The 15,005-nt window shown below is 48.4% G+C and overlaps 1 protein-coding gene across 1 annotated transcript in view; it reads right to left on the reverse strand.

Annotated features, from left to right (window-relative positions):
* Positions 1-15,005, reverse strand: part of LOC121870633 — a 107,765-nt gene that overhangs the window by 51,853 nt on the left and 40,907 nt on the right. The window contains exon 2 of the mRNA XM_042372494.1: positions 9,544-9,777. The gene's annotated coding sequence lies outside the window, so the exon portion shown is untranslated. The remainder of the gene's footprint in view (positions 1-9,543; positions 9,778-15,005) is intronic.

Raw genomic sequence — 15,005 nt, forward strand, 5'->3', positions numbered from 1 at the left:
TCCCACATTGGTGTGGGTGCTGATTACTCTAAGGATATTTGTGTGTCGTTACGTAAATCAATGAAAGTCTCCATGGAGGTAAGGGTAGAGATGGAGGGTAGGGGAAGGTAGGGGCAAGAGGTGGGGAGTGTAAGGGAAGATGTAGGGTGGGAGGTAGGGTAGAGGTGGGGGGAGGTGGAGGGGAAGACGTGGGGGGTGTGAGGGGAAGATGTGGGGAGTGGGTGGGAGTAGAGTGGGGGAGTGAGGGGGAGGTGGAGGGACGTGGGGAGTGTGGGGGAAGATGTGGGGGTGGAGGTAGGGGTAGAGTGGGTGGGGGGGGGAGGTGGAGGGGGAAGACGTGGGGGAGTGTGAGGGGAGATGTGGAAGTGGAGGGTGGGGTGGGGTGGGGGGGTGGGGGGAGACGTGGGGGTGTGGGGAAGATGTGGGAGTGGAGGTGGGGTGGTGGGGGGGGGTGGGAGACGTTGGGTGTGAGGGAGATTTGGGGAGTGGAGTGGGGAGGTGGGGGGGGGGAGGTGGGGGAGTGGGGGGAGGAGGTGGATGGGGTGGGGGTGGGGGTGGGGTGGGGTGAGGGGAAGAAGTGGGGGGGTGGGGTAGGGGTGAGAGGGTGATGTAGAGGGTGAGGTAGAGGATGGGGGTTGGTGAATAGTCCCAGAAAGGGGAAAGAGGAGGGGGGAGGAAAGAGGGGGGGGGAGGAGGCGAGGAAAAAGGAGGGGGGAGACGGAGGGGGAGGAGGGGAGGAGGGGGGCAGTGGATTTGACCAAGGCCCGGCGGAGTCAGGAGAAAAAGGCCTGGAGGATGACACCTCAGTTTGGAAGAGGAAGTGAGGGGGAGGGAAACGCAACAGGATGATAAACGGAAGAGACATGGGACAGGGAAAATAAAGTGAGCGGAGGAAGGGAGGGACTGGGATGGAGGTGGACGGGGTTTAGTTTGCAAATTGGGAAGGGAGAAGCTACGTATGTGAGAGCCACCTGCATGCAGATCACCCGCCTCCCAGGCACCGTGTGGGGTCCTGAGATGGCCCGTAGTGGTCCCAACATGGCCTCAGAAATAGCCAGAGCCCCTACGCCCTCAGTATTTGCCCTCGTGGGAGTACCCGAGATATGACCCCCCGCACCAGCCCCCAAACATTACCCCGTGATTGCTCCGGAAACCAATAGTGGCGCCGTGTGTGTGTGTGGTGAGAGAGAGAGGAACGGTGATGGTGGTGGTCAGTGGGGCTTTATGGTCCACCCCGGTGTTTGTTTTCTCCAACAGTATACTCCCCCTCCTCCTCTAACCCCTCCCTCTCCTCTACCCCTCCCCCTCTCCACCACCCCTAAAACTCACTGTGTAGGGGCTGAGACAAACTAAAGTATCTGGATCTCCGTGTCACCTCTGTACTCGTCATAGTTACTCTGGTGCGTGCCCATCACCGTAACAGTGCCGTGCCCATCACCGTACAGTGCCGTGCCCATCACTGTAACAGTGCCGTGCCCATCACCGTCACAGTGCTGTGTCACCGTAACAATGCCGTGCCCATCACCGTAACAGCGCCCCCATCAACGTAACAGTGCCGTGCCATCAACGTAACAGTGCCGTGCCCATCACCGTAACAGCGTTCTCAACTGGCTCAGCCATGTTAATATTGTCGATATTATCCACCGGTATCTGAACTTTTCTGGCTAAATAAACGGTTTCCAGCGCTGTAACCATCACCGTAACAGTGCCGTGCCCATCACCGTAACAGCGCTGTGTCCATCACCGTAACAGCGCCGTGCCCACCACCGTACCTCCGTGGCAGCCCTCTGTCTGGGCAGTCACGTTATGGTCGTAAATCATTACTTGACTAAGCAAACTGGCGCGCCCGAGTTATGCTCTCGCTCCCCGCCAGCTGTACACCCTCAACACCACCTGTACACCCACAACACCACCACCTGTACACACACACCACCACCTGTACACCTACAACGAATACACTTACAAGTATCATCTGCACAGGTTACCAAACAGATGGCAAAAACAGATCCGTTGTATCAAGGGGAAGAGGCGGGGGGTGTCATCCTTTATCTGAGTGTTGGTGACCATGGCCAACCCTCCAGACGTGAGACGTTGTTCAAAATGGGGCCCCTCAGACGTGTTCAATATATTACCTCCAGCGTGTTCAATATGCCCCCCTCCAGACGTGTTCAATTTGGCCCCCCTAAACGTATTCATTATGCATACCTCAGGCGTGTTCACTGTGCCCCCCACTCAGACGTGTTTACTATGGCCCCTCTCCAGACGTGTTTCAATCAGGTCCAGAATTTGCATCTGCCAGGACCACACATTTCAATTTCATTCATTTTTCTCAGCCTCTGCCTTCTCCCTGGCCTCCCTAACCTCAATGTCACCCACCAATACGTCTACCACCATTGTCCACCCAACCCTTAATTATGTGACCAGTGTATCTGTTTTCTTTTCCTCTTCATATGAGAGGAGGAGGAGTAATGTAAGAGCAGCAGGAAGAGGTGAGGGGGAGGAGGAGGTCAGAGGAGCAGGAAGAGGTGAAGGGGAGGAGGGAAGGTGAGGGGAAGGAGTAGCAGCAGGAGGAGAAAGGTCAGCAGGGACAGGGAAGAGGTGGGGGGGGAGGAGGAGGTCAGCGGGAGCAGAAGAGGTGAAGAGGGGAGGAGGAGAGGTGAGGGGGAAGGGTAGCAGCAGGAGGAGAAAGAGGTCAGCGGGAGCAGAAGAGGTGAGGGGGGGAGGAGGAGTCAGGGAGCAGGAAGAGGTTGAGGGAAAGGAGGAAGATAGCAACAGGAGGAGAAAGAGGTCAGCGGGGAGCAGAGGTGAAGGGAGGAGGAGGGAGGTGAGGGGAAGGAGTAGCAGCAGGAGGAGAAAGAGGTCAGTGGGAGCAAGAAGGTGAAGCGGGAGGAGGGAGAGGTGAGGGGGAAGGAGTAGCAGGAGGAGAAAGAGGTCAGAGGGAGGAAGAGGTGAAGGAGGGGGGAAGGAGGGAGTAGCAGCAGTAAGGACTTCAAGAGCCCTCAGTTAGGCAGTTCGTCAGGCCCGACATTAGAAACCTGGCGAGTTATCGTAATAAATACAAGAAGGTCAAGGAGTGTGAAGGACGACCCACTAACACTGCCTTCTTGTGTCTCACCCTCACCACCTCCTTCTTGCGCCTCCCCCTCCCTCTATACCACCTCCTCCTTGTGCCTCCCTCCCTCCTACCACCTCCTTGTGCTTCCCACCTCCCTCCTTCCTCCCTTCTTGTGCCTGCATCACCCTCTCCTCCTTCTTCTACCATCTCCTCCTTGTGCCTTCCTCCCCCCATGACACCTCCCTTTTGTGCTTCCTTATACCACCACCATCTCCTCCTCCCAAAATCTCTTAATACCTCTCATTCTTTCATGTATGTTTATGAGTTGAAGTGTGAGCGGACGTATTCGTGTGTGAGAGAGAGAGAGAGTGTGTGTGTGTGTGTGTGTGTGTGTGTGTGTGTGTGTGTGTGTGTGTGTGTGTGTGTGTAAAGCCTGTTCAAGTATGTGTTACCTAACCTAACTAACCTGTCGTGTGTTCTATGTCGTTTTAACACACTGAATGAGCACACAAGACCTGTCCCCATCCATCACAAGTGTGCGTTAGACAATATGACACAACAGACGAAGGATTTGACAACCCTACCGAGACAGCAGGAGTTACAGTGTTCATTGTGAAATTCATCGATCCCCAGCCGTAAAGATACTGATTTTGACTGTGGGCGCTCTTGAGAAGTTACCCCGCTGCTGATATACAAATCCTTCTAATTTTTACAGTGTGAATTATACAGATTCCCAGGAGGTATGAGTGAGTCTCTTGGGTAGTGTGTGTGTGTGTGATAACGAGAGGATCAGCCCTGCCTCTTAGTGCCCTATAAGTGGCTCACACAAACACACACACAGGCACACACAGACACATACCATTGGGGGCGTGTTGGTGCAGCTGGCCACAATTTACAACCACAACCACCATTAACAATCACTGCCACAGTCATTACCCTGGTTACAGTCACAACCATTCATCCATCATTCACTCGTTCACTATTACCAGTTCAACCCCCTCTCCCACCCCTCTTTCCTCCCCTCTCCCTCACTCAGCCATAATTATATTACCACCAGGACCACGACCATGTCACTATCACACGCACTGTCACCACCACATGCTACCACACACACGCACTGTCATCACTATAATATTACCTAACACACACATATACACAGTCACTCTACCACATGTTACCACAAACGCTGTCACTACCACATAAGTCAATTACTATTGTTACTACACTTCCAAACTCACTACCAATTACTACTACCACACTCATTACCAGCCGCTACCACCCCACACACAGACAACCACTACACCCCACACACAAACAACCACCACCCCCATATACAAACAACCACTATTGCTCCCACACAAACAACCACTACTACCCCCCACACACAAACAACCACTACTACCCCCACACAAACAACCACTACTACTCCCACACACAAAACAACCACTACTACTCCCACACACAACCACTACTACCCCCACACACAAACAACCACTACTACCCCACACACAAACAACCACTACTACCCCCACACACACAAAACAACCACTACTACCCCACACACAAACAACCACTACTACCCCCACAAACAACCACTACTACCCCCACACACAAACAACCACTACTACCCCCACACACAAACAACCACTACTACCCCCACACACAAACAACCACTACTACCCCCACACACACAAACAACCACTACTACCCCCACACACAAACAACCACTACTACCCCACACACAAACAACCACTACTACCCCCCACACACAAACAACCACTACTACCCCCACACACAAACAACCACTACTACCCCCACACACAAACAACCACTACTACCCCTACACACAAACAACCACTACTACCCCCCACACACAAACAACCACTACTACCCCCCACACAAACAACCACTACTACCCCCACACAAACAACCACTACTACCCCCACACACAAACAACCACTACTACCCCCACACACAAACAACCACTACTACCCCCACACACAACAACCACTACTACCCTCCCACCACACATAACTAACTACACACCCCCTCCCCCACACACACACATGCAGTGGCCAGTACCCCCAAGAGGCGGCCTTTCTATGGTCTCATCGTCTCTTATCCTCTCTTGGCGACCTTGAGAAGTGAGAGGCATCAGTAGGTGTGACCTTTATTCATTACCATAGAGAGAGAGAGAGAGAGAGAGAGAGGGAGAGAGAGAGAGAGAGAGAGAGAGAGAGAGAGAGAGAGCTAGCTTCGCCTTGGAATTATGATAAAATGAACATGTAAACAAAGACGTATACACAAGTCTAAATTAGATGATGATGACACACACACACACACACACACACACACACACACACGGCGTCAACATGTCCAGTATTCAGGACGCCTAAAGGAGACAGATAGATAGATAGATACGATTGACATATAGATAGATAGACAGACAGATAGATGGATAGATAGACAAAAACAGAGAGAGAGAAGCCCAACAAAGGAGAGAAAAACAACAACCACCTTACCATACAAGATCTGGTGGGGAGCAGTAACCAACACGATCCCTTATCTATAGTTCACACAAAAAAAAATTAACTCGCCAGGAAGCCCAGGTTATTTTTCATACCTGGACAATGGAATGACAACGAACGCGTAACCACAAAATAATAATAATAATAATAATAATAAAAATAAGTGGGATAAGATAAAGGAGATTAAATGGTAAATAAATAAATAAAAATAAGTGCAATTGAAACGTAAATAAATATCATAGAATAGGAAGGAAAAGTTTATATAGAAAACGGAGAACAAAGAAAACAGAATAAAGAAAACGGAAAAATGGAGGAGAGTAAAGAAATTGGAGGAGAATAGAGAAAACGGGAGTAAAGAAAACAGAGGAGTACAGAAAACGGAGGAGAGTGGTTAAGGTGGGTGTGGTGTGTGTGGTATATAATGACTGACGTGATGCAAGAAGTGTGGTGAAGGATGTGTCCAGAAACAAATTGGTGGCACGAGAGAGAGAGAGAGTTATGGTAGTGTTATTGTGTGTAGAGAGAGGGTGATGTGGATAGGACATATTTGGTTATCCAGGCAGGCAATGTATACGTTTAAAACACACACACACACACACACACACACACACACACACACCAGCCTGCCAGCGGTAAACAACAATGGCAGCATTCACCAGGTTACGTGAAATCCGGCGAGGCTGAAGGAGGTGCTGTTGGGCTGCCTTCAATGTTCACTCCCTCTTGTTACCTCTTCCTCCTCCTCCTCTTCTTTCTCCTCCACCTCTTCTCCCTCCTCCTCCTCCACCCATTGTATTCCTCCTTCTCTAATTCATTATCCACCTCCAACTCTTCTTCCACCCCTCTCCTCCTCCTCCTGCACATTCTCTCCACCTCCTCAAACTCTTTCTTCACCTCCTCCTTAAAACCATTTCCTTCTTGCCCTGCCTCCCCCCCCCCTCCACTCCACCGATGAGAAGCCCCACTATCATGTAATATCACACCACATCTCACCCAACACATTTCCACCATACCACAATACATATCACCACACACTTAGCTACCACACACACAAAGGCTCATTATCACAGTACAGTACACCACCACCATGGGTACCATAACGAAAACCATCACAACTACCACAACACAGCACCACAACCCCCACAACACAGCACCACATACCACACAAGCACCACAACTACCACAATACAGCACCACAACCCCCACAACACAGCACCACATACCACACAAGCACCACAACTACCACAATACAGCACCACAACCCCCACAACACAGCACCACATACCACACAAGCACCACAACTACCACAACAGAGCGCCACAAGACAAACTAGCCCGCGTCATAAAAGAAGGTAATCGGCTCTTGCTCCTCTGCTAGGTAAACCCGGATGCTGAATTCAATGATAACAGCGGCTATTGATGAACCAAACAGCGGACACTGTCAGCTGGCCAGCCCGCCCTCTCCTCCGTGTTTGCCTCTCCCCGCTGTATATACAAGGGGAGCCTCAGGCCACCCTCTATACAAGGGAACCTCTTTTGCACTGTGTAAAAGGAGTCTCTTGGTATTATGTACAAGGTGGGAGCCTAAGGCCACATCCTCTACGCAAATGGGATCTATATGTGTGCAGTATGAAGCCTCCTGGGTTTTATATTCAGGGAGAGTCTATGGCCAGCCTCTATACTGTATATAGGAGTGAGCCTATGGCCACAGTATATACTAAACATAGGAGCCTGTGACATTTTTACAGGACCTCGCAATTTCTACTTTCAAAATATGATTTAGCTCTGAGAGAGAGACCATCACCACTACATAAACACAACACAATGTTTTCGTTGATTTTTCTCGAGTTAACAACAACAACATCCATCAACAAACCTGACAACTATTACTGTTCCCAATCGGTTATATCGAGCACTTGGCCGTTTATTAACCCCTTGAGTACTAGGTGGCTCTGTGCTGAATAAAACGTCTAGGGTTGGGTTAGGTTAGGTTATCCAAGGATTAATATTAACGTCCAGTAATGAAAGGGTTACGGCCAAGAATGTCATGTATGTATGTATGTATGTATGTATGCGTCATTGTGTGGGAGTCGTGTTGAAATTGTCGTCAAAATGCACTTGCTAATGACACACACTTGCATACTACACCTGGTGGATGGGACACACCTGCACACTACACCTGACTCACGAGACAAACCTGCACACTACCTCTGAATAATAGAACACACACCTGGTTGATAAAACACACCTGAACACAACACCTGACTCATGAGACACACCTGCACACTACACCTGACTCATGAGACACACCTGCACACTACACCTGACTCATGGGACACACCTGCACACTACATCAGTCAATAAACCTGACGCCATGCCGGGAACAAGGAGAGGAGGAAAGGAGAGGAGATGAGACGGGCGTGGGAAGGGTGAAGGAGAAGACCACAACAAAATGAGGAAGCAGGAGGAAGGGGGGTGAATAAATGAGGAAGAGAGAAGGAAGAGGTGGGTGTAAGGAGTAATGGGAGAAAGGAGGAGGAGAGGTGAGGAAACGAAAAGAACAGGAGCGCTTGAAAAAAATAGAGGGAAGGATAGAGAGGCAAGGGGGAGGATGGGAAGGTGGGAGAGCAGAAGAGAGACAGGGAAGAGAGGGGAGGAAGGGGTACAGTGAGGAAGATAGGATGCAAAGAGGGAAAGAGGAGGAAAGGGTGCAGAAGGGGGAAGAGGAGGAAAGGGTGCAGAGGGGGAGGAAGGGGGGGGGGAGAGAGCGGGAGAGGGGAGGAAGGGGTGCAAAGGGGAGAAAGGGAGAGCAAGCAAAGGGTGTGGTGGTGGTGATGACAACCAAGACAAAATCCCCAACACATCACACATGATCATCGATTAGTCATGAAGCTCACACTACCCACGCACTCATCACGACCGGCTGGCTCTCTCACACAACACACTATCTCCCTCACACCACCGATCAAGAGGCACTCAGTACAGTGGCCCTCTCAGTCCTCTGGTCATCATCGTGACCTTTATGTCAGTTTGAGACAAAGATGTTACACCAGCCACACTTTCCTGTTGGGTGACTCTTAATTCTTTACGCTTCACCTTACACAGAAAGAAAGAGGATGCCAATAAACTCGCCCCCACGCCTTCTGCCACCTGAGGTTCCTCGTCCACGAATTACCCACACGACCTCCCACAAAACGATACAACAGCAGCTCTACTCCAACCACTGTAAAAATCTTACACGAATCATAGAAAACAGGAATACTCACTGTAATTTCCTTTCCTTTCTGATACTGTATTTGAACTGAAATATTTTGCTACATTACCTTCCCCCACATTTCACTGTACCTTAAACTATCCGGGGTGCCTAACCTAACCAAACCAAATTTCAAGGGGCACCGACCTTCCCCCAGAGTACACCTTCAATTACATAAACACACAGCTCTTATCTTAAAAACTATGGCCGCGGATAGCAGACAAAAATATGTCTGGTGTGTAGTGGTAACCTTACAGTGTGTGATGTGTCGTGGTGACCTTACAGTGTGTGATGTGTCGTGGTGACCTTACAGTGTGTGATGTGTCGTGGTGACCTTACAGTGTGTGTGATGTGTCGTGGTGACCTTACATTGTGTGATGTATCGTGGTGACCTTACAGTGTGTGATGTGTCGTGGTGACCTTACAGTGTGTGATGTGTCGTGGTGACCTTACAGTGTGTGATGTGTCGTGGTGACCTTACAGTGTGTGTGATGTGTCGTGGTGACCTTACATTGTGTGATGTATCGTGGTGACCTTACAGTGTGTGATGTGTCGTGGTGACCTTACAGTGTGTGATGTGTCGTGGTGACCTTACATTGTGTGATGTGTCGTGGTGACCTTACAGTGTGTGATGTGTCGTGGTGACCTTACAGTGTGTGATGTGTCGTGGTGACCTTACAGCTAGGGGTCAAACACAGCGAGACTGACCTCTGGTGATCCACGAGATAGAGGTCTCGTTGTCGGTCTGCTGGTAGGTCCAGTAGGAGAAGCAGGAGTCAGCGGCGGCACACAGGACGGCTTGGTTACCCTGATCGTCGAACAGCAGGAGCTCCTTGCCTGGCACAGCATCCGCCACCGTCATCCCCGTCTCGCGAGGCGCCTCATCCCTCTTGTAGTAGGCACACATGGAGCGACCATCTTCGCTGATGTCGCCACGCACACCTGGAGGAGAGAAGACCAGCGTTAATTAACGAGTCTTTTGAGTATTAAGTGTTAGGTTACGATTATCTTCAAGTAATAGTGTTAAGTTACGATTATCTTCAAGTAATAGTGTTAGGTTACGATTATCTTCAAGTAATAGTGTTAGGTTACGATTATCTTCAAGTAATAGTGTTAAGTTACGATTATCTTCAAGTAATAGTGTTAGGTTACGATTATCTTCAAGTAATAGTGTTAGGTTTCGATTATCTTCAAGTAATAGAGTTAGGTTACGATTATCCTCGAGTCTGAGTGTTAGGTTAGCATTCCCAGTGAGACCAAAAGGTTCACTGGGACACAAGGAGCGTACTGTATAGCTATTCCATTATAGGTACAGGCTCAGTGGATTATACAAGCAATATATAACCAGTGAAACAGCTGGTTACCTATAATCAGTACACGTCCACCACACAATGACGTATACAGCCCTCGTAACACCTAACCTAACCCAACCTATCCTAACCTAGACTAACCTAACCCAACCCAACCTATCCTAACCTAACCCAACCTATCCTATCGTATGCTAAACTAACCTAATATAAATAGGCACGTGGTAATGATAGTGGGGTAAATTAACTGATAACTATATGTATGACGTAATGATGAAATAAAAACAAACAAATGAATGAAGTCAATATAAACAAGTGAAGTCAATACAAACAAATGAATGAAGTCAATACAAATTAGTGAAGTCAATACAAATAAAAGAATGAACGAAGTCAATGTAAACAAATGAATGAAGTCAATACAAATAAAAGAATGAACGAAGTCAATATAAACAAATGAATGAAATCAATACAAACAAATGAATGAAGTCAATATAAACAACTGAATGAAGACAAATCACTAGTGCACTCATGGGGGCAGACAGTGACGTACACATATACTGTACAGATAACGAGAGATGTACACACACACAGATAATGAGGCATGCACGCACACACGCGCACACACACACACACACACACACACACACACACACACAAAGGGGTCATCCAGTTTAAATCTTACACATAGAGTGACATTTTACACTACACAGACAACGAATTTTTTCCGGCATTTGACAGCTAGAAGTTTCCTCGACGTTGAAACTGTTTATTATTTTAACCCGTACGAACACCAAACACTTACGCCAAAGGTTATAAATTTACATACGCAGAGAGAGAGAGAGAGAGAGAGAGAGAGAGAGAGAGAGAGAGAGAGTAAAAAATGGTACCACGGAGAGAGAGGGAGATAACATGACAACAAAAAAATAAGAGTGAAGGAAGGGGAGGTTAGAGGTGAGATAGGAGACGTGAAGGAGGCGAGATAGGAGACGTGAAGGAGGCGAGATAGGAGACGTGAAGGAGGCGAGATAGGAGACGTAGGGGAGGCGAACTAGGAGACGTGGAGGAGGCGAACTAGGAGACGTGTGGGAGGAGAGCTAGGAGACGTGTGGGAAGCGAGCTAAGAAATGTAGGAAAGATGAGCTAGGAGACGTGTGGGAGGCCAGCTAGGAGACGTGTGGGAGGCCAGCTAGGAGACGTGTGTGGGAAGTAGGCTTAGTGATAGAAAGGGGGGGCGAGAAGAGGGTCAGTGGTTGTCATGTCTTCTGCCGGAAATGCCACCACCCACCCCCCACCCACCCACCCACCTCCCTCTCACATCTGGCGTTGCAACCCCACACACTACTCATCCCCCTCTCTGCCTAAAACACACGACCCCCACATAACATCCTCTCCCCACCACCTACACACACATGACCCCACATAACATCCTCTCTCCCCCACCACCTACACACATGACCCCACACAACATCCTCTCCCCACCACCCACACACGACCCCACAACATCCCTCTCTCCCCCACCACCCACACACACACATGACCCCCCACATAACATCCTCTCCCCACCACCCACACACATGACCCCCACATAACATCCTCTCCCCCACCACCCACACACATGACCCCCACATAACATCCTCTTCCCCCACCACCTACACATGACCCACATATAACATCCTTCCCCACCACCTACACACACGTGACCCCCCACATAACATCCTCTCCCCACCACCCACACGTGACCCCCCACAACATCCTCTCTCCCCCACCACCCACACACACACATGACCCCCACATAACATCCTTCCCCCACCACCTACACACATGACCTGCCACATAACATCCTCTCCCCACCACCTACACACATGACCCCCCACATAACATCCTCTCCCCCACCACCTACACACATGACCCCCCACATAAACACACAACACTCCGGACGGTTAAATTAAACTAGATTAGATTAGTTTAGGTTAGTTGGATTAGACTAGATTAGATTAGGTTAGGTTAGTTAACCTTAAAGTTAAATAAACTGGGGGGGTAATCTTCAGGTGATGAACAAGGAGGGAACACACACATACACACACACACATCACCTGGTGGCCACTTAACGTGTACACACTCTCAAAAAGGTAACTTGACTGATAAGAGCGAAGGATTTCCAAATGAACACTGTGACTCCTGTTGTCTCGGTAGGGTTGTCAAAATCTTTCGTCCGTTGTGTCGTATTGTTTAACACCAAATTAAGATAATTATTTTGGTTTGTATGTACAGCGACCACGCAAAATAAACAGGCAAATTAATGGCCCATAATTACCGGGGCTAAACGGGTGGATAGATCGCCGAGGGAACAAATACAACAGTGAGAGGGGAAATATAATGCTGAGGGGGGAAAATACATCACCGAGGGAAAAAATACAACAGTGAGAGGGGAAATATAACGCTGAGGGGGGAAAATACATCACCGAGGGAAAAAATACAACAGTGAGAGGGGAAATATAATGCTGAGGGGGGAAAATACATTACCGAGGGAAAAAATACAACAGTGAGGAGAGTAATGTTGAGTGGGGGAAAATACATCACCGAGGGAAAAAATACAACAGTGAGAGGGGAAATATAACGCTGAGGGGGGAAAATACATCACCGAGGGAAAAAATACAACAGTGAGAGGGGAAATATAATGCTGAGGGGGGAAAATACATTACCGAGGGAAAAAATACAACAGTGAGAGGGGAAATATAATGCTGAGGGGGGAAAAATACATCACCGAGGGAAAAAAACAGTGAGGGGAAAATACATGAGGGGGGAAAATACATCACCGAGGGAAAAAATACAACAGTGAGAGGGGAAATATAATGCTGAGGGGGGAAAATACATTACCGAGGGAAAAAATACAACAGTGAGAGGGGAAATATAATGCTGAGGGGGAAAAATACATCACCGAGGGAAAAAATACAACAGTGAGAGGGGAAATATAATGCTGAGGGGGGAAAATACATCACCGAGGGAAAAAATACTGCAGAGGGTGAAAATACAATACTGAAGGGAAATATACAGAACTAAAGGTGGAAAATAAACAAGAGAACAACTGATTCATGACAGGTGTATTTAAATACCTGACGGCCCGGGGTGAAGGTAACCACCAGCCAGCCAGCCAGCCAGCCCAGGTACACACAACAGCCCTCACGCCACGGCCAGGTATACAACCGAGTCACCAGGTACATAATAGGTCATTGAGTACACAGGTTACACCTCACGCTACCAGGTACACATTAGGTTCACCAGGTATATAAACGGTCACTAATTGCACAGGTTACACATCAGGTACACACCAGGTACACAGGTTACACATCAGGTACACAGGTTACACATCAGGTACACACCAGGTACACAGGTTACACATCAGGTACACAGGTTACACATCAGGTACACACCAGGTACACAGGTTACACATCGGGTCAAAAGGCACATAGGTAACACATTTGGTCACCAGATATACAACATTGCATTTAATTGCTACCACCTCGAGAACACCACTTCGAAGCCCCGCCAGCCACTACCACTACTACAACGAGAACACCACTTCGAAGCCCCGCCAGCCACTACTACTACTACTACTACCACCACGAGAACACCACTTCGAAGCCCCGCCAGCCACTACTACTACTACTACTACCACCACGAGAACACCACTTCGAAGCCCCGCCAGCCACTACTACTACTACTACTACCACCACGAGAACACCACTTAGAATCCCCCTCCAGCCACCAAGATGCGAGCCAAGTGTTGTGGTCTAAATATACATAATCATTCACGGTTCTTCATACCCACAATAATTATTCCAAGAATCACCCGACCCACATCTGGCTGCTTCTGTCTTGTTTATTATAACTTGAAGATTAACCTTTTTAATGATATGTTAACCTAATTATACCGCTAACCTAACCTAACCACCCTAATGCTAACCAAACCTAACTATAAAACTAGCTTAACCTAACCTAACCATCCTAAAACTAACCTAACCATCCTAATGCGAAGTTAACCTAACCACCTTAACCTAAACGTAACCTAACTTAGTCACCCAAATGGCTTCTCCTAAACTAATCCCCCAGGTAGCGTTAGGGTGATTAATCTTCAGGTCAATTAAGCTGGATTTACCTTATATTCAGGTGATATTTTTTCCCTTCAACGCACCGTGCGCTTAAGAACGGCTACGGAGGTTAACGCCACAAGTTGGACTCGGTAAACATGTTTATCTGGCCTTTATCTGTCAGCGATTCCGAAGGACTGCCAACTAGCTTCTTGGGGTCACGACTTGATCAACTGGGGGCTGTTCCCACTAGCTGTCTTAACGTGTGCCCAATAAATAAATAAAATAAAAAAAATAAAAAAAAATAAATAAAAAAAGCCGTGATGACCAACCTCACGTCCCTGTGTGTGTGTGTGTGTGTGTGTGTGTGTCACTATGATTGATTTGGTTGGTACTGTGATTGCTATGGGTGACACTATGTCATGTGGGTGAGACACTATGACTGCTGGGGTGTCACTATGACTTATGGGTGGTTAGATTAGCTTAGGTAGTTTGATTATATTGGGTCGTGTAATCTGGCCACGTCGTGTACTTGGCCTCCACACCACTGCCTATAGAACATGAACCCAAAATAACGAACACCCCACATAACATACACCCTACAGAACGAACTCCCCACATAACATACACCCTACAGAACGAACTCCCCACATAACATACACCCTCCCACATAACATACACCCTACAGAACGAACTCCCCACATAACATACACCCTACAGAACGAACTCCCCACATAACATACACCCCACATAACGTACATCCCACATAACGAAC

Source organism: Homarus americanus, unplaced genomic scaffold (assembly GCF_018991925.1).
Source record: "Homarus americanus isolate GMGI-L3 unplaced genomic scaffold, GMGI_Hamer_2.0 scaffold56333, whole genome shotgun sequence".
NCBI lineage: Eukaryota > Metazoa > Arthropoda > Malacostraca > Decapoda > Nephropidae > Homarus > Homarus americanus.